This window comes from Lepidochelys olivacea, assembly GCF_965140295.1.
Source record: "Lepidochelys olivacea isolate rLepOli2 genome assembly, chromosome: 4".
In the NCBI taxonomy this organism is placed as follows: domain Eukaryota; kingdom Metazoa; phylum Chordata; order Testudines; family Cheloniidae; genus Lepidochelys; species Lepidochelys olivacea.
In genome coordinates, this window is record NC_140414.1 from 17,108,397 (window position 1) to 17,129,425 (window position 21,029).

At 44.9% G+C, this 21,029-nt stretch overlaps 1 long non-coding RNA gene across 3 annotated transcripts in view; it reads left to right on the forward strand.

Annotated features, from left to right (window-relative positions):
- The first annotated feature begins 1,685 nt into the window (after positions 1-1,685).
- LOC311519634 overlaps positions 1,686-21,029 on the forward strand; it is a 183,675-nt gene continuing 164,331 nt past the window's right edge. For 2 of the 3 annotated variants that reach the window (XR_014711331.1, XR_014711332.1), the window contains exons 1-2: positions 1,686-1,783; positions 19,754-19,842. This is a non-coding gene — a long non-coding RNA (uncharacterized lncRNA). Of the gene's footprint in view, positions 1,784-19,209; positions 19,309-19,753; positions 19,843-21,029 lie in introns of those variants that run through there. The other variant, XR_014711333.1, reaches the window with a different exon arrangement.

The window sequence follows — 21,029 nt, forward strand, 5'->3', positions numbered from 1 at the left end:
TATTCCAGATCCTTTGCTATAGCGATGGCAATGGCCAAGCTCCAGCGCACCGGCATTGTTAGCTGTACAGGTTTGACTGATTAGGCATATTGTCTGTTTTAGACTGTACTGAAACCCAATGGAGAATCGGAGACTTCACAAATGACCACTTTAAAGTAGCTATGGCCTGAAGCCAAAGGAGGAATGGTTTAGGCTGGTTATTACGAGAGCCCTGTGAAATGTGGATATAGTATGAGCCTTGTTTTTGTTTTTCCAGCTGGTGGCCCCTGAGATTCAACCTAAACTCAGCCAGAACCTGGTTTGCTGTCACCCCCTTGTGAAATGGGTGAGCTGTGTAACTTCAGCCTGGAAAGACACAACTTTTTCCTCCCAGCCACCTGCTCCTGACGGATCCCTGCCTCCCTTTCATCTCTGTGGGGTGCTGATTGGGGGCCGGTGAAGTGATCATGGAAGTACACAGCAGCCAGCATCCTCCTCCCAATGGCTTTGTAGGATGGCCAGTTGGCCCTCTCCCAGTGCCTGGGAGAATCTGGCTATTCTGCCGCTGTCTGAGACAGCGGGAGGGCTGGTTAATTCATCAACCAGTTCAATAATAATAATTAATACAAAAAGATGGTTGAGCTCCAGCTCCCCTCAGATGTCCTCCTTTAGCAGCCTGAGGCCTCTTAACAAAGGCATCAAGCCAAGACTCTTCAGTCTAACAGGTCCGTCTCTCTTTCCTCTCCACACCTTCTCACCAGCTTCAGCATCCTCATTAGGTGACCTCACCAGGATCCACAATGGTTCACTCTGACCAGTTCATCCCCATTCTGTCCCTTGCTTCTCTGATAGCATCCCCTCCCCCAACTGTCAAAGGAGAAGAATTGCAGTCTTTACTTAGGCTTAACTCCCATGTGTTGTCAGGATGGGCCCCAGGCATTTAAGAATTAGATTCACTTTGGATGCAGCAGCTCAGACAGGTGGTGATAAAATTTGCTGGCTGGAAGGTACACTGGTGTCACTGGTTTCAGTGTAAAAACAAAACAAATACCAGATGGGTAAATATTTCTGCAGCTCAGAATGCTGGGGTTGGCTCACTAGGCTTCATATGAGGTCTTATTGCATATGAGGAGCATTCAGATGACTTCTGCATAATCAAAATGTTTGTGAATCCCAAGAGCTGTACTAAACTTTCACACAACGAGCCTGTGGAACTCATTGCCACTCGGTATCACAGCAACCATGAGCTTAGCAGGATTGAAACGGGGCTTAGACACTTACATGGAGAAGAATAGCCAGAGTTTTAATAAATACTAAGAAACCAAATAAGTGGTGGAAGGGAAATCTAAACCCTCTTGTTTGAAGGCATAAGTCACTCTCTAACTCGTGGGGGTTGGAGGAATGTTCCCTAGGGGCAGGTTGTCCCATAACTGTTTATGGAATAGTTTTGCTGAACCTTCCTCTGAAGCAAATTGTATGTTCAGAAGTTTCTTGGCTCCACCACTTAATCTGGGTGACATAAGATGAGCTTGTCCAATTATCTGCCTATTCGGCAGGAAAAATACCACTGGGCACCATTCTGCAACAAATCCACCTCTGCAAATAACCACTGGTACTAAATAATCCACACAAGGCTGCAAATCCAGGGTTTGTATGTTGGTCCTTGAACTCCAACCTCAGATCTCGCTCCCTTGAGCGAAGGCCAAACCTCTGCAGCAGTGACACAGGACAGACAAATCCATATGTTCTTTAAGGTTCCCCCTCTCGCAGTCAGACTGTTCGTGCACGTCTCTGATCATTACAAGTAAGTGCATTAATAACTTTGCTTAATTATGATGAAATACAGCTGGTGGAGAAGCTTTCCAGGAGATGTAAACAATATGAAAAGTTAGCTGGCTAGTGGGAACTGAAGGACAGAGAAGAGTCAGTTTCCTATTGGGGTTAACTTTTTTTTTAAAAGTGACCTGTAACTCAGACACAAGACAGATTCTCTTCAAACACATCTGAAAAATTCTCCTGTACTTACAGAATAAGCCTAGCAATTTTCAAGCCAAACCACTTGAATTAGTCAATTTGTGGGACAAAGGATTTATCTGAAACTAGGGCGAGTACCAGAACCTGGTTGCAATCTTTAACTATGGAGAGCTTCTTGTTCTATCAAGTTAGAAGAGTAACAGCCGTGTTAGTCTGTATTCGCAAAAAGAACAGGAGGACTTGTGGCACCGTAGAGACTAACCAATTTATTTGAGCATAAGCTTTCGTGAGCTACAGCGCACTTCATCGGATGCGTACTGTGGAAAGTACAGAAGATCTTTTTATACACACAAACCATGAAAAAATGGGTGTTTACCACTTCAAAAGGTTTTCTCTCCCCCCACCCCACTCTCCTGCTGCAATTTGCAAATTGGATCCAATTAACTTAGGCTTGAATAGAGACTGGAAGTGGCTAAGTCATTACGCAAGGTAACCTATTTCCCCTTGTTTTTTCCTACCCCCCCCCGACGTTCTTGTTAAACCCTGGATTTGTTCTGAAAATGGCCCACCTTGATTATCATACACATTGTAAGGATAGTGATCACTTTAGATAAGCTATTACCAGCAGGAGAGTGGGGTGGGGGAAGAGAGAACCTTTTGAAGTGGTAAACACCCATTTTTTTTCATGGTTTGTGTGTATAAAAAGATCTTCTGTACTTTCCACAGTATGCCTCCGATGAAGTGAGCTGTAGCTCACGAAAGCTCATGCTCAAATAAATTGGTTAGTCTCTAAGGTGCCACAAGTCCTCCTTTTCTTTTTGCAAGTTAGAAGAGCCAGTGGGACAATTCTGTCCTCTGTGAGAAGCGAAGACCTTGGTACTTTGAGGTGCACATTACTTCTGGGTTATTTTCTATGTACTCTACAGTCATGTAGGTCTGTCATTCTACCACAAGAGGGTATTGTAATGTAAGCTTTACTTTCATTTGCCTGGGACAAGCATGCGATTCTACTATCTGTCTTGAGGAGCTAGCTGAGCTATGATAGCTCTCAGTCCTAGAGCTGGGTGAATATTTGTTTCCACCCTCCCCACCCCCAAAGAATACAAATTTTTGCTGAAATGCATCCATCAAAATTATTTGTGACATGGGATCAAATTCTGTAAATAGTTTCAGCTGGAAAAAAAATGGAAGTGAAATCTGTGTCAACATTTCACTTTGACAGCTTCAAAAGGAAGTTTCATTTCAAAACAGGACTTCAGTGAGAAATTTAGCTTTTTTTCTTTTTTTTTAAAGACATCAAACCCCTCCAAAATGTAATGGAAAAACTGAAAGTTTCATTTTAGGGTTGAACAAAATGGTTTGTTCGACTGGAAACCATTTGTTTTCTGCTGTGGCAAGGAAAAACTTCAGTTTCAGGTCAAAAATAATAGACTTGTTTTGCCAGATAGTTAGTTTGTTTTCGTTTGACCACCATACTGAAAAATCCAGTATTCCCTCATCTCTACTCAGGTCTATGCCCCCTTTATTCAGCCCGCCAGCACAGCGATGCAGTGGTCGGCCCAGGAGAATGAATCCAAGAAGCTTCGTTCAGCTGTCCAGTGACCGTAGCCCAGCTAAAATAGCTATGGGTTGTCCCATTCAAGTTCAAACCCAGACTATTCAAACCCTACTCCAATAACACACACATGAAAGATGTGGCTGCAATGGATGCTGGCCCTGTATGAACTTATAGGCTGGATGGTCCTCAGTTGAGCGTAACTTTTGGCCATTTTTGGAGTGAATGTGAATAGCCAGACAGGCTGTGTTGTATGGTACTGAGGCTTTCCCGGCTCTCCTGTTGGAAGTGGTGAACTGGGAGAGCAGCTCAGTCTGTCCTTAATGGTGGGCCATGCTGGATGTCAATCTTCTCACATTGTACCTGGATCTGACTGTTGCGGGGCTGGGTGGGTGCATAGAGGGCAGTCTGCTCTCCGGCATGCCGAAAAGCTGCATAGCAACCCACGGCTAGCACTCCTGAGTCTGTGGCCCTACATGTGTCCTCGTAGCCTAGAGTTTCAGGCCAGAACCCCCTGGCTTCTCTGTGCCCTGAGCCGGCACCTGTGCCCTGCAAGCTGTGCATCACGCTATACCTGGTGCCAAGAGCTGTCAGTGCAAAGGCAAGGATGGGGTTCTCCCCTCTATGTTTAGGGTCAGAAAAACTTTGCTTTCATGATAGCATTGAACAAGGACTGTCACACTGGATGCTGGTGTTGGCTTCCTCTCTGAGCCAGGGTAAGCTTAAGGCTTTCATACAGCTCTTGTGACTAGTTTCCAAAGCCATGGGCTAAAAGTGCATTTGGTACATCCACACAGACATCCTGGATTTCCTTTCCCATGCTTGCTAATCCGCCAGTGCGACTTTTTTGCTGGTTCCTCTGGTAAACACACATGCCCAGGCTGTAACATGCGTGGCCATTTGCTTACATCCTCAGGTTAGCGGGTCCATTGGGCTTTAGCCCAAATAAACGGAATCCTGTTTAGTTTCTTACCAAATTCCATTTTGAACAAGTGCTGCAAACATTGTGTATTTTAACTGTCACCTGGGTTAAGCAGATCATGTCATGCCGTGGGGTTCTCCTGGCCCCAACTGACTGATCCATTGGAACCCTCCTTTGGGTTTAAGTCAGAGTTGGGTGGAGTCGTGTGGAGCACTAGCAAGCTCCAGAGGAAAGGAAAGCATCCATGGTGGTGGCCAGTGAAACAGTAAGGAAGGCTGCTTACAAACCCCTTTATGGAAGGGGAAGAGTAGGGTCAAGTGGGTAAGGCGCAGGATCTAGCCCTGGCTTTGCCCCTGACTTGCTGTATGGCCTCAGGAAAGTCACTGCCCTTCTCTGCTTCTGCTTCACCCCCTGCCCTTGCTCTGTCTTGGCATGTAGATTGGAAGCTCCTGAGATACGTGTCTCATTAGGCTCTGGACAGCTGAAGCCTCCTGGTACTACCATAATGCATGTAATAATAAATCACTCCACAGCTGGGAAATATTGCAGAGCCCTGCTCTGAGGTCCCAAGGGGGGAGGGTTTGAGGTTCCTGTTAATAAGATCCTAGCTATGCTGACTAATGGTGGCACTTGGACCACAAAATTGGGATCTGAATGTGAATGTTTCCAAAGAGAGATTCGGATTGGGCACCCCAATAAAAATCCAGTTTATGAAAGCAGGTCTGAGCCACCGAGATCTTATAAAAAGAAAAGGAGTACTTGTGGCACCTTAGAGACTAACAAAGTACTCCTTTTTCTTTTTGCGAATACAGACTAACACAGCTGCTACTCTGAAAAGAGATCTTATACACGTCCCAAGAGTTTGCGGGTCTGGTGCTTTTTTGGCAGACCTATCTTTAACATTAACTCTGCATCTTGTCTCTTGTGCCAAAACAAAAAAGTAACTGACTTTTTTTACTCTTTGGTTTTTAAAATCCTTTTTTAAAAAAAGGAACAGACATCGCTGTTGATGTAGGAGCCTAAGTGGGGTAGGTGGCAAGTGTCACTCACTAACCCTTGATTCCACGATGTAATCTTATCCTTTGCCTTTCTAGAGCCTTTAGACGCACCAGACCCCTACAGAAGCAATTCACAAACAGAGCAGAGCAGAACCAGGGTCTGTTAATTAGAGCTGGGCAAAATTTTTCATCTGAAACTTTTTCTCTGCCAAAAAAAAGTAAATTCCAGTCCACAGAAACATTTCATGAATTTCTGTTGACTTTGCTGAACTGTTTGTCAAAAAATAAAATCCCCCAAAACATTGAAATGTTTTGCTTCAGCACAATCAAAATGGGAAAAAAAGCAAAACCCTTCCATTCAAAATAAATGGAAGGAAATTTCTAAATGAAAAGTTATTTAAAAAATACAAGTTTTAAACAAAAAATAGCCCAAACCCGCCACTGAACATTTTGTTTCGGATCATAGAATATCAGGGTTGGAAGGGACCTCAAGAGGTCATCTAGTCCAACCCCCTGCTCAAAGCAGGACCCATCCCCAATGAAATAATCCCAGCCAGGGCTTTGTCAAGCCTGACCTTAAAAACTTCTAAGGAAGGAGATTCCACCACCTCCCTAGGTAACCCATTCCAGTGTCTCACCACCCTCCTAGTGAAAAAGATTTTCCTAATATCCAACCTAAACCTCCCCCACTGCAACTTGAGACCATTACTCCTTGTTCTGTCATCTGCTACCACTGAGAACAGTCTAGATCCATCGTCTTTGGAACCCCCTTTCAGGTAGTTGAAAGCAGCTATCAAATCCCCCCCTCATTCTTCTCTTCCACAGACTAAACAATCCCAGTTCCCTCAGCCTCTCCTCATAAGTCATGTGTTCCAGCCCCCTAATCATTTTTGTTGCCCTCCGCTGGACGTTTTCCAATTTTTCCACATCCTTCTTGTAGTGTGGGGCCCAAAACTGGACACAGTACTCCAGATGAGGCCTCACCAATGTCAAATAGAGTGGAACGATTACATCCGTGTATCTGCTCGCTATGCCCCTACTTATACATCCCAAAAAGCCATTGGCCTTCTTGGCAACAATGGCACACTGTTGACTCATATCCAGCTTCTCGTCCACTGTCACCCCTAGGTCCTTTTCTGCAGAATTGCTGCCTAGCCATTCAGTCCCTAGTCTGTAGCAGTGCATGGGATTCTTCCGTCCTAAGTGCAGGACTCTGAACTTGTCCTTGTTGCACCTCATCAGATTTCTTTTGTCCCAATCCTCTAATTTGTCTAGGTCCCTCTGTATCCTATCCCTCCCCTCCAGCATATCTACCTCTCTTCCCAGTTTAGTGGGATCAAATGAAATGGTTAATTTGACCCCAAATAATATATATATATTTTTCTATTTGTAAATGCCAGTGAACTGAAAAATCACTTATTGACCCGGCTCTACTCTTTGGCCATATATATGCTATAGTGACTATACCAACATAGCTGCACTGCTGTACCTATGCTGACATAAACCCAGAGCACAGACACACACAACACCTGACAGGATTTTTTTCTGTTGGTGAAGGAACACCCCCTCCCCAAAAGACTGCTTCTGTCAACCTCGCTACTGTCTTCACCCTTACTGAATGATTGGCAGCATGTTCAGGGAAAGGACACTGGACCATCTGGATTGTCCCGAGTTCTGCCACTGACCCGGGGTCACTTTGCCACTGTGCCTAATTCCTCCTTCCTTAAGATGGGGATAAGGATGTTTTTGAAACTATGAATGAGAAGCACCAAGGAAGAGTTAAGTATTCTTCTCTAGCCACCTTCTTTTGGTCCGCACCCACCCTCCCATCTCATATTGCTTGGTCTGTATAGTTTCCTTGTACCCCTGGAACAGCTCCATTTCTCTGCCTTGGTGACTCATCGCTTCCTGAATTTGCCAAGGGCTGCTGTGGAAGTCAAGGGGGATGAGTCAGCACTTGAGAGGGGAAGTGACGGTTGCTTTGTGAGCAGTCAGCAATAGGAGGCAGCAGACTTTAGCCTGGAGGAACAGCAGAGGAGCGCTGTGGCTGTACTTGGAAGAGATAAGCAGGGAGCGGTGGCAGTAAGAGAATTGTTTGTACTAGTTAATTTTGTCCCTCTGTCTCAAATCTCGGTATAGATGATCTTTATAATCATGTAAGTATTTGCACAGCTAGGTGAATGATTCAATAGACCTTTTGACTCCGTATCTTTCAGCAGATTAACATGTACAGGCAAATTATCCATTCTTTGCAAAAGGAAATGAGAATTGTACCAGCAAGCCCTGATTGTTTGGGCAAATACCACAGTGAATGTGGCAGCAGGTTGATTTCACTCACTGCTCTAAGAACTCCTTGCATATGTAAATATATCTGTTATCTTCCAGTCACCTACACTCCACTTTTGTCATAGTCTGCCTGGAACTGATCTTATCAGAACTCTTCTTCCCAGCTGCACACTTCAAGGGATGGAAAGGTTAAGGGTTGAGACGCTTGACGTGAAGAGACTTGCCTTCTGAGCAACTTCCACTTCAGGTAGCTGACACGTTCCTCCATTCCTGCCAGGGCACAGACAACCGACTTTTAGCAGGAATTTGTGAGTGTGCAGGAGCAGCTGTCACTAAGAACCAACTGCAAAGCCAAATCCGTATCTGTTGGGGCTTGAACGGGGATCTGAATCAGAACCCCGCTCACTGAGGCTGTTTGCATGCAGTAGAAATACCAGCTCTGTCTAGCTTCTTCCTGCAGCTATTTTAGGTTACATTTTCAACACCATATGTGAGGTGTGTTCAGAGATGAAGGTGTTCCTAGTCCTGTGGCCAACTTTAAGGCACTCGAGCAGTTAAAACCATACTATATAGACTACTGAAGTTCTTCAGTTTTGCTTTTTCTCAATGTAGCTGCTTGAGTTTTCCCTTCTTTTGGAGGGAACTGAATAGTTCCTGGCCCTAATTATAAGATTCAGAGTCATCTCTAGGTCACCAGCTCAAATGTAGCCTCCAGGCATGATTCCTTTACTTCAGAGAGCCTTTGGTAAGGGCTGCTGCATCTGGCCCCATGTTGGTACTGGCCAAAAATGAAACCACCAAACAGGAACATGTCACATGATTAGGGCCCTACCAAATTCGCAGCCATGGAAAAACATGTCATGGACCGTGAAATCTGGTCTTCCACTGTGAAATCTTGTCTCTTGTGTGCTTTTACCTTATGCGATACAGATTTCACAGAGGAGACCAGCCTTTCTCAAACTGGGGGTCCTGATCCAAAAAGGAGTCGTGGGGGGATCACAAGGTTATGTTGGGGGGGGTCTATTGCCACTCTTATTTCTGCGCTGATTTCAGAGCTGGGCAGCTGGAAAGGGGCAGCTGTTGGCCGGGCCTGCAGCACCGGGCCTGCAGCAGTGCAGAAGTCAGGGTGGCCATACCATATCATGCCATCCTGTGCTGGTGTTGGCAGAAGCTCTGCCTTCAGAGCTGGGCTCCCGGCCAGAAGCTGCAGCTCTCCAGCTGCTCAGCTAAAGGCAGCTCTGCCGCCGGCAGCAGCGCAGAAGTAAGGGTAGCAGTACCTCAACCTGCCCCCCCCCCCGCCACACACAATAACTTTGCAACCCCCCCACAACTCCTTTTTTGGGTCAGGACCCCTACAATTAGAACATTGTAAATTTAATGATTTCAGCTATTTAAATCTGAAATTTCACAATTTTAAAAATCCTATGACCATGAAATGGACCAAAATAGACCATGAATTTTGGTAGGGCCCTACACATGATTAAATGAAAGCCAGTATTCTCCTATCAGAGAGTGAAGTAACCTTGCCTCTAGGATCATGCTTTAGTCCTATTGCCAGGGAGTTCATATTGTGAATCTCACCAGCAATATTTGAAATCCCCGTCCATATTTGAATTCAAAATAACAATTTTGAAACAATTGAAGAAAAAGGTTCAAAATGAAATTGTCGTACTATCTGGAATGACTCATGACCATGAGTGCCGGCCTCAGGCAGACTGTCAGAAAACAGGGCAGAGACCCCAAACTCTGATGTGTATGATCCGTAATTAGATTTCACCAAGCCAGTAACAAATGTGAACTTCTGGATCACTATACCAGCCACAAAGAGACTAGAGAGTCTAAGGGGACTGTCTTGCCACCCAGGCAAACTGGAATTTGTGATTAAAAGGTCACTTACACCAAAAATCACATCATATTTATGTTGCTTCCAGTCCCAGGAGACTCACCCCAGATCAACTGGTACCTTAGATCTTACAGCAAAAATAATGTTAGAAGCCAATTCTATAGTAAACTAAAGGTTTATTAGCCAAGGAAAGGAAATGAGAGGTTAAAGCAGGTTAAAATATATGTACAGATGAGTCAGTCTATAATTCCAAATGGTAGCAGAAATGTAGTCATCTGCCAGTTTCCCAAAAGTCTCTCAAGGTTACCCAAAATAACGCTGGGGATCTGTCTTCTCGTTCAGTTGCTCCACCTTTTGTAAGAGTCCAATCAGTCCAGAAACAAAGGAACTTTCCCATACTCCATACTGAGTTTCTTCTCACAGAAAACAAGCTGACAGGATCACTACCCTTTGATGACGGAGAGTGAGGAATGCATTTAGAGTCTTTGACTTCTGATCATCACATACAATGCCCACTTGCTTTGAAATTAGCACTTTTCTGTTAAAGTTCTTCATTTTCATTCCACAAGGCTTCTTTCTTGCTTGATGGGTTATTTAGTTACAGGGGTGTACGCTGTGTAAATGTGTGATATTACGTTATAACGGGATACAGATAAGTGAAACAATGCCAGTAACATCCCATTAGTTTTCATGACGTTTAAACACCAAATATGCTTGTATACATTTTAGCAATCCCTTCAATCTATACGAACACATAAGTGACTTGGCCTGGGGCTTTGGCATGAGTGAACACCTATTCTACCAGCAACACAGAAATACTTTAACATTTTTGAAAAATTCTCAGCTAAAACTATTCATTGACTTTAATCCAAATTTATGAGTCCCTTGGAGCACTGAGAAATGCATTTTTCATTTGACAAACAAAAGTTCATCCAGCTCTAATTGTGACGCTGTTTCTGGTGTCCAGGAAGCACCTGCCCCAACATCCTGTGCCAGTGGAGCCAGGGCACATGTGAGTACAATGAGTCAAGGAATATTCTCTTAATGTGCCAATACCAGTAAGTGAAAAACTCATTTACATACACTTATAAAAGCAAAGTCCCAACAAGGCAAGTTCTTGAGGTGGTTCGATTGCTGGACCCTAAGGGGCCGGACCCTAATGGGTATGGACAAGCTCTGAATCAGGTGGAGAGACATTAAATCTTTCAGGTTCCATAGTTTCTCCATTTCCAGCCAGCATAATCCTTTCCTAAATCCTATGGCATTGAACTGGAGTGCTGGGCATTGCTACCATAGCTAGAAATTTTCCTCCTTAGCCTTTAATATGAAAAGGAAGGGAAATGAATTGGTGACAGATGGGGGAGACGCTTGATGCAACCATCAGTCCTTTACCAGTGACCTAACATACTGCATGTCTTGGCTAGCAGGAGTGCATGGACCCCTGAGATGCAGAGTCTGGGCATGCTTTCCGAGGGATTCAGACTAACAGTTCAATAAGAACAGAAATCCTAACGGTGGTAATTGTGTATGTGTGTGGTTCTTGTGCATGCAACCTAGCACCTGACTTCTGACCAAAAAACCTTCAGACAGAGTAAAACACCAGATGGTTTTATAATCAGTGGTGAGTGACTTAGAACATTTACTACACTTTTGTAGCTTTAGGATGATAGGTCCAAAAATCTATGCTCGTATCTTGCATTCATAGCACGGCCATTAAGTATTGCCCTATATCCTCTGCAGTGGCCTTCTCGGCTATCCCACTCATGTTCTAGACAGAGTCCCTTGAACTGAGCATAACAAAGGGCAGAGAGATTGGCACTGAAAAGAGGAGTGTCTGAACTTTATTGAATATGGGCAGATCGAAGACAGACAGCCTCCTCGCAGAGCATCTACGAGAGATGACAGGGCATCTGGAAGATAAATCATTCTGGGTTTGCCTAAATCCATCCACTTCCGTTCCCAACTGTGACTAATCTCTTCCTAGCATCCACCAGGGGTGCATGCAGGTGAATAGCCTCTCTCAGAATGGCTGCCATGTTCTATTCCAAAGATGTCTGGTTTTGTTTTTGTTTTGTTTTTTTTTTTTTCAATGGAGGATACAGGGGTCAAAATTGCAGTGGGGAGAGGAAGGGGGTGGTACTCTTCCAAGCTTCACCCACACAATAAGCTCCACCCATGTGAGTCACCAAAATGAGATGTGGCTCACAGTAGATTGTGCTGATATTCATAATATGTTGATGTCACTAAGCACCGTCTTGATTGGAGGAGTGGGGAATAAGTGGTGTCTCCTAACTGCCTCTTATGCAGATCACAGAATTAGATCTCATGCATGGTAAATTGTGCAGATCTGTGACCCTCCCTCTCCTTTTTTACAGGAGGGGTGAAATAGTCAGCAATGTTGCTATTTCAATTAACATCCGTGAGCGTGTGAGTGAACCCCCAGCTGAGACAAATGGGCCATTTCTCACCCCCATTGCTCCTAACTCTGCAGATACTTGGGTCATGTTTTTGAGGTTTTTCTCCACAACTCTTACACCTAGAAATTGTCCCTTTTTAAAGGGAAGTTGGGCTGTTAAAGAAAAAGATAGCAGATTGAGAGAGATGCCCGTCCACCATGCCATGCTGTACTCAACCAATCCACGCCATGGGTGGGGGTACCAGTAGCCACTGAAGTTAGAGGTTACTGACCGTCAGGCCTGTTGTAACCCAGACCCCTGTCATGTGATATAAAGGACCTGATTCACCTTGGCAAGATTCTGATTTTACACTTCTGTAACTGCTTTGAAACCATACTTCACCTATGCTGCTATTCTCTCCCCTAAGTCCTGCACCAGCATCTGGTGGCTGGCTAATAACAATCAGGTAATCCCACTGATGGTCACTGATTCATTGCTCCATCTGGCTCAAAGGATCCTGCCTCAATCTTCCACTGGCTGCCTGGATGGTGCTGATGGATCCTGCCACTGATTCTGGGGTTATCAGGCTAGAGCTGAGCAGTGGCCTTGAAGAGCTATACTATTGATGGAAGTGCCTTGGCTGAGTCCAGCAGCTGTATGACTGGTCACATTCCATACGGTTGATAAGAACGGCCATACTGGGTCAGAGCAATGATCCATCTAGCCCAGTATCCTGCCTGCCAACAGTGGCCAATGCCAGCTGCTTCATAGGGAATGTCCAGAATAGGGCAGTTATCCAGTGATCCATCCCCTGTCATCCAGTCCCAGCATCTGGCTGTCAGAGGCTTAGGGACACCCAGAGCATGGGTTTGCATCCCTGACCATCTTGGCTAATAGCACTGATGGACCTGTCCTCCATAAACTTAGCTAATCCTTTTTTGAACCCAGTTATACTTTTCACCTTCACAACATCCCCTGGCAACAAGTTCCACAAGTTGACTCTGTGTTTTAAACCCGCTGCCTATTCATTTCATTTGGGTGACCCCTTGTTCTTGTGTTATGTGAAAAGGTAAATAACACTTCCCACACCAGTCATGTTCTTTATAGCTATCCTATCCCTTTTCAGTCCCCTCTTTTCCAAGTTGAACAGGCCCAGTCTTCTTAATTTCTCCTCATATGGAAGCTGTTCCATACCCATAATCATTTTTTTTTTTACCCTTCTCTGCATCTTTTCCAATTCTAATATATATTTTTTTGAGATTGGGTGACCAGAACTGCATGCAATATTCAAGGTGTGGGCATGTCATGGATTTATATAGTGGCATTATGATATTTATTGCCCTATTATCTATCCCTTTTCCCATGGTTCCCAACATAGTTAACTTTTTTGACTGCTGATGCACATTGAGTGGATGTCTTCAGAGAACTATCCACAATGACTCTAAGATCTCTTTCTTGAGTGGCAACAGCTAATTTAGGCCCCATCATTTTATCTGTTTAGTAGAGGTTGTTTTCCAAAGTGTGTTACTTTGCATTTATCAACATTGAATTTCATCTGCCATTTTGTTGCCCATTCACCCACTTTTATGAGATCCCTTTGTGACTCTTTGCAGTCTACTTTAGATTTAAATATCTTGAGTAATATTGTATCATATTTTGCACCTCACTGTTTACCCCTTTTTCCAGTTACTAATCCAGGAGAGGACCTTCCCTCTTATCTCATGACAACTTAGTTTGTTTAAGAGCCTTTGGTGAGGGACTGTGTCAAAGGAGTTCTGAAAGTCTAAGTACACTATATCCACAGTTTATGCCATAAACCTGTGATGTTACTAAAGCAGATGGTCTTATGACAAACATGTGCCAGACACCAGGTAGCTTATGAAAAGGTTCAAAGATTAAACCATGAGATAAGCCCTTGGCCTCTTGCATCACCTGTGAAAATCATTATTCAGACATAGAGGAAGTGGTGCTATTCCCATGCATGCGAAGGGTAAATGATTGTCTAAGCCAAGGTCACTCACTGGGCCCCGTGCTGTCATCTAGTGTAGTAAGATGATTGCTGTAGGTCCTGTGATAGTTTGGCTTAAGTGCTTCATGGGGTATAAACCTTCCATTGCATCACTTCTGCACTTTGGTCTGGAAAACCGCTTGCTGACCTTGGGAAGCAGCAAAATGGACAGAGTGAGAGAAGACCGAATCCCTGGGCCGCTTCTGCTCTTACCATTAAAACAGAGGACATTGTCTCATGTATTTCTCCAGGAATGGTGGCTTTTTACTGTCTCTGCTTCCCTTCTCCTGCGGAGTCCACACCATGGAGCCATCCTAGTGGCTTTTGCCACCTCTTACTGAGGCTCCCACCTTTCCTTCATGGGAGGTTCATTGTGCCAATCTTTGATGGAGTATTTTCAAAAGTATTCAGGAGACAAGTCTGCCATGGTCCTTCAATTCCCTACTACTGCACTGGCTCTTAAGACGGGGCCACACTTGCCAATAGGTCCATGACTTTGAGTTTGGGGGCACTGTCTTAGAAGGAACTTAGCCTAGGAGTGACCTCAAACCACTATGGCTTGCTGCTGCACTTCCCTCTACCTGCTATAACCTGAAGATGGAATCAGTGATCTGGTGGGTCTTCTCCGGTGTCTCTCGCAGAAAACAATGGTTCCAGTAGCAGCCTTAGGACTGCGATAGTTGGAGGTCTTGCTTTTCCAAGAGCCATGCACCACCTGCAGGGGTGTCTCTGCACCATCCCAGACTCCTCCTCCATAGCTCTGTCTGGGTACTGTGTGAATCGGTGACCTCAAACACTAGATTCCTTACTGCCTTCCGCTACTCAATGTGGGAGGTTGCCACAGGCCACAGAGCCTCAGATGTGTAAAGGGGGTTGCAGGTAGATAGGATCAGTGAGAGAGGTGTTATGGCAGGTCCCACCACACCTTTGTGCCCATAAGTGGGGAGTGAACGGGGTGGGCTCTTGCATGTGCTTTGCACAGGGCTCTGCAATTCCTAGGCCAGTCCTGGCTGAAATGTCTGGCATGCTCAGCAGCAGCAATCACACAGTTAATTATTAGAAGGCATTGGCCCAGAGAAATGGCACCAGTCAGCACACAGGCATGTAGAACAGAAACAATTAGCAACCGTTATAAACAGAGCTCTAGTGTAACTGGCTCCGGACCAAGTGGGACAATAAAGCTCCTTGCACTGGGTAAACAGAACATAACCTATTGCAATATCCTGGCAATTGGCTGCATGAGATGAAATCACTGTTTGGTTCATGAAGCTGGGGTTTAAGATTTTTCTGCATTGGACTGGATTTTATGTATAGTTTGGGTGAATTGAGGAGGGCAGTGTGGTCTGGTGGAGAGGGACAGCACTGGAAGTCAGTGCTTCTGTTCCTAGCTGCCAGCTCTTCCCCTGACTTTTTATGTGGCTTTGGGCAAAGCCACTTAGGGCCTAGTCTGCAGGGGAGCTGTGTACCTCAGCTCACCAACTTCAGCTGGAACCGGGGGTGCTCAGCACGAGGAAGTTAGGTCTGCAACATCTGTGCTCCAGTCACCCCATCTATAAAATGGAGACGATGTCTCTCCAGGTCTGTACAAAGCACTTACTACCACCACATGTTATCTGGTCTTTGTAAAGCAAAGCCCTCTAGATTGTAATTGCTAACTCTATTAATGCCTGTGCAATTAGAAAAATATAGCAGGATGAGTCTGAGGGGTCTGTCTTGTCTATCATATCATGGTGGTTGTCCTCTCCAAGCTGTTAAGAACCTACAGGAATTGCCTTCTCTGAAAAGACAGCTGCCCCAGAGTTCCCAGAAATGTGGTGGCTTTGGTCCATGGAATCCTTTCCTTCGGGTTTGCTTTGCAGTCTCTGAATTAACCTTTGACTCTGGGGGTTGAATGAACCCAGAAGCTCATAGTCAGCCCAAACTACCAAGTTACACATGGCAGCAATGGGAAACATGAATTGACCTAGATTTTCTCAAAACTGGGCCCACAGTCTCTTGGAGGTAGGGTGACCAGTCGGCAAGTGTGCAAAATTGGGATGGGGGTGGGGGGGTAATAGGCACCTATCTAAGACAAAGCCCCCCAGTATCGGGACTGTCCCTATAAAATCGGGACATCTGGTCACCCTACTTGGAGGGGTTATAAGCTTTTAAAAATATGTGGGATGAGTTTCATGTTTGTAACCAAACCAAACACCAGCCATATGTTGGCTGGGAAGTACAAAATCAAGGGCTAAAGAGGCATTTCTTCCAAAGTGGAAACATTTCCTGGGCTCCACCAAGTTTATAGATGTAACTATTGCTCCACTGACTGTGGGCTGAGAAAGAAAGTGACCTTTAACCTGAAACGTCACTAGTGTTAGTGAGGCGGGTAGTTTTCCACAAAGCCTGCTGACTCAGACTCAGTGGTGCGCTTGCTGACGCAGGGAAGGCTCTTAGTGACCATCAGAACGCAAAAAGCACCGCTAAAGTGCACATTCCAGGGAATGACGCAAATCCCACAGTTTGGGAAAGGGGCCGATTTGGCTTCTTTGTCTATGTATTTCCAGAGCTTTAATAACAATCCACTCTTTTTTTTTTTTTAAGTGATTTTTTGCAATGTTGGGCTGCCTGCTCATGGCCCAGTCCTGTGTGGTACTGAACATGTCCAGTTCCTACTGAACCCAATCCAATTCCCACTAAAGTTCAAAGGGAGCCTTTCTATTGACTGGAATGGGTGTTGGGTTGGACTCTTACCGTGTGACAGGTTGAACATCTCTTGCTTGAACATTTCATAGAATTATAGAATCATAGAGTATCAGGGTTGGAAGGGACCTCAGGAAGTCATCTAGTCCAACCCCCTGCTCAAAGCAGGACCAATCCCCAACTAAATCATCCCAGCCAGGGCGTTGTCAAGCCTGACCTTAAAAACTTCAAAGGAAGAAGATTCCACCACCTCCCTAGGTAATGCAGTCCAGTGCTTCACCACCCTCCTAGTGAAAACGTTTTTCCTAATATCCAACCTAAACCTCCCTCACTGCAACTTGAGACCATTGCTCCTCATTCTGTCATCTGCTACCATTGAGAACAGTCTAGATCCATCCCCTTTGGAACCCCCTTTCAGGTAGTTGAAAGCAGCTATCAAATCCCCCCTCATTCTTCTCTTCCACAGACTAAACAATCCCAGTTCCCTCAGCCTCTCCTCATAAGTCATGTGTTCCAGTCCCCTAATCATTTTTGTTGCCCTCCACTGGACTCTCTCCAATTTTTCCACATCCTTCTTGTAGTGTGGGGCCCAAAACTGGACACAGTAGTCCAGATGAGGCCTCACCAGTGTTGAGTAGAGGGGAATGATCATGTCCCTCGATCTGCTGGCAATGCCCCTACATATACATCCCAAAATGCCATTTGGCCTTCTTGGCAACGACGGCACACTGTTGACTCCTCTCCAGCTTCTTGTCCACTGTAACCCCCTAGGTCCTTGTCTGCAGAACTGCTGCCGAGCCAGTCGGTCCCTAGTCTGTAGCGATGCATGGGATTCTTCCATCCTAAGTGCAGGACTCTGCACTTGTTGAACCTCATCAGATTTCTTTTAGCCCAATCCTCTAATCTGTCTATGTCACTCTGTATCCTATCTCTACCCTCTAGCGTATCTACCTCTCCTCCCAGTTTAGTGTCATCTGCAAACTTGCTGAGGGTGCAATCCACACTATCCTCTAGATCATTAATGAAGATAGTGAACAAAAGGCCCCAGGACTGATCCTTGATACCGGCTGCCAACTAGACATGGAGCCATTGATCACTACCCGTTGAGCCCGACAATCTAGCCAACTTTCTATCCACCTTATAGTCCATTCATCCATCCCATACTTCTTTAACTTGCTGGCAAGAATACTGTGGGAGACTGTGTCAAAAGATTTGCTAAAGTCCACTGCTTTCCCCTCATCCACAGAACCAGTTATCTCATCATAGAAGGCAATTAGATTAGTCAGGCATGACTTGCCCTTGGTGAATCCATGCTGACTGTTCCTGATCACTTTCCTCTCCTCTAAGTGCTTCAGAATTGATTCCTGGAGGACCTGCTCCATGATTTTTCCAGGGACTGAGGTGAGGCTGACTGGCCTGTAGTTCCCCGGATCCTCCTCCTTCCCTTTTTTTAAAAGATGGGCACTACATTAGCCTTTTTCCAGTCGTCTGGGACCTCCCCCGATCGCCATGAGTTTTCAAAGATAATGGCCAATGGCTCTGCAATCACATCTGCCAACTCCTTTAGCATTCTCGGATGCAGCACATCCTGCCCCATGGACTTGTGCTCGTCCAGCTTTTCTAAATAGTCCCGAACCACTTCTTTCTCCAGAGGGGTTTCTCCACCACCTCCCCATGCTGTGCTGCCCAGTGCAGTAGTCTGGGAGCTGACCTTGTTCGTGAAGACAGAGGCAAAAAAAGCATTGAGTACATTAGCTTTTTCCACATCCTCTGTCACTAGGTTGCCTCCCTCATTTAGTAATGCGCCCACACCTTCCTTGACTTTCTTTTTGTTGCTAACATACCTGAAGAAACCCTTCTTGTTACTCTTAACATCTTTTGCTTGCTGCAACTCCAGGTGTGATTTTGGCTTCCTGATTTCACTCCTGCATGCCTGAGCAATATTTTTATACTCTTCCCTGGTCATTTGTCCAATATTCCACTTCTTGTAAGCTGCTTCATCTCTTCCTCTACATAGAAGCATCAGATCTGATGCAACCTTTCCTTGTGCAGTTGTTTACACGTGGGCAAAGAAGGTGTAAGTGACTACATAAACCACAAGGCAGTGGAGAGTTACTCTGTAGGATCTATCGTACTCAGGACCCCTTGTGCTCCAAGACTTTCTGAGCATGACACAGAATCCATACAATGAAGCTAAGCTTTCATGTAAAAAAAAATTGTTTCTAACCCTTCTGCTTATAAAGAAAACCTTGCAAGCATGAACCAAGTGTACCTGATGCGGACAGCTGCTTGCTTGCGTCTGTAGGCCTTTTGAAACAGATGTACACAGCTGCTAAAACTTCCAGCTGATCCGCTGACACAGTCTAGGGGGGCGTGACATGCTGTCAATAGACAAACCTTTGACACCTCAAAAGTGGAAGATGTGGGGCCAATGTAAAACAAGTGGATTTAACATCAACAGATCAGAGGAACAATTGTCCTGAGTGTATTAATCATTAACTCAGTAGACAACCTCGGCTTTTAGTTTAAATGAAGCTGCCACAGAATTTCCAGGAGTGCCACAGAATTCAGGAACGTTGGCATCGAATTTTAGCTCTAGCTTGCTACAGAGCATGGAGGACAGGATCACGTCTAACCAAGCTAGAATAATCGGAGCCACATGATGGTGCAGTAGTAGATCCATGTTCAATTTTATTAATGAATGTATTAAAGGTGGCGTTGGGTGGTTCAGGCTGTTTTGGTTCTAGCTGATGGAAGGTAGTTCTGGGTCATGTCAGCAACAGAGCTGGTTGGAAAAGGGTTTATTTTCCCTTGGAAAGTTTAGAAGAGAATTAGGGTGGGGGGCGGGGAGAGTTTTAATCTAAACTTCCCACAGAAAAATTCAAGTTTCAGTTTTGGGGTTTCCAGTTTTTTTTTTTGAGTAGCAGACAAAATTTTCTATGGAAAGCAGATGTTTTCCGCCTAAAAAATGCATTTAGTCAAAAACCCAATTGTCTGTCACAAAACAGTTCAGGTGAAAAATTTTCAGCCAACCAAAGTCAACAGGCTGGTGGGGTTTTGTAAACGTTCCCCTTTAGTTTTGTATGATGTTTTTTTGTTTTTTGTTGCAGCTAAATGTGTCTCTAGATGGATTCAGAATGAGTCTGCTTGGCTATAGTCTACCCACTGGGGCTGGCAGCTGGGTCATATATGGCAAGAGGTAAGTTTTGGTTTGTTCGATCTGCTCTGGATACGTTTTTAGTATGGGAGAGTTTATTCTGGTTCAGATGATGATTGGGAAGATTTCAGATATCTCCATTCCTGTGTGTGGTTGAGCTTTTACAGCCCTTGGAAATAATGCACCTCTTTGCATAACCCCTCAGCGAAGTCACAAATCCATGTAGATTTTGTACATTATACTCTTTTTTTTTTTTTTTTCCGGTGTGGTTCCATTTCCTTTTGTTTTGCTTTTCCTTTTTATATTTCCATGGTAGATCCCCAAATGATTTGCATGTACAAACCTTCAGAGGCAGAGTAACAGATGATGTTCAGTGTGTAGGTTCAACTTGACCTGACTTGCTGAATGTGAGAGTCAAAGAGAAAAAGAAAAGAAAAATTAGCTGCCAAAATGAGAGCTTCCTATTTTTCCCGTTGAGGAATTCAGGAGTCATCTCCCCAGTTGCGAAATCAATGCTACCATTTAACTATACACCAGGTGATAACTGAAGGTGCAAGACACCCTGCAAACCACAAGCACTGGAACAGGTACAAACTAAACACAGACAGGAAATCACCCACCCTTCCAGTAGGTGGAAGTTGCCTGCTTCTGAGAAAGATAAGCGGGTTTGGTTCACCTTAGGTCAATTACCCGTGACTGAGTAAGTCACATTCTCTGCCTGGGTTTTAGGTTTTTTTACATACAGAGATGGTGGAAAGTCAACTCTTTCCTTTCTTCTCTGGCCAATTTCTTCGTTACCTTCACAAGGCAGGGGTTTCCTCCCTGAGGGCCTGAGGAAAACCTCATTGAGCTCAATAGGATTCTTTCCATTGACTTCAATGGGACTTGAATCAGACCCCGAAAGAGCATCTCTGCCAGGAAGTGCAGCTATAGAGAATTGGGGTGCAGTCTTTGTGCACCCAGAAATGTGGGTGGGATTATATCAAGGAAGTCAGAAGGAGAGAATAGGCTTTCTTTATTCTTGAGAAGGGTGGGTTGCATTAGTCAGACCAATTACCTCCTGTGGTTTCAAGAGAGGTATTGCTCATGCTCCTGTTAGGATTGGGGGAACCTACTTTTAATGGTCCATCCCCAGAGATTAATTGGCCCAGCTGAGTTTCAGAGTTCTCAGGGAGAAAACTCTGTGATCCATGCTGTAGAGGGCATCAGTTACTAATAAAGCAGCTCTT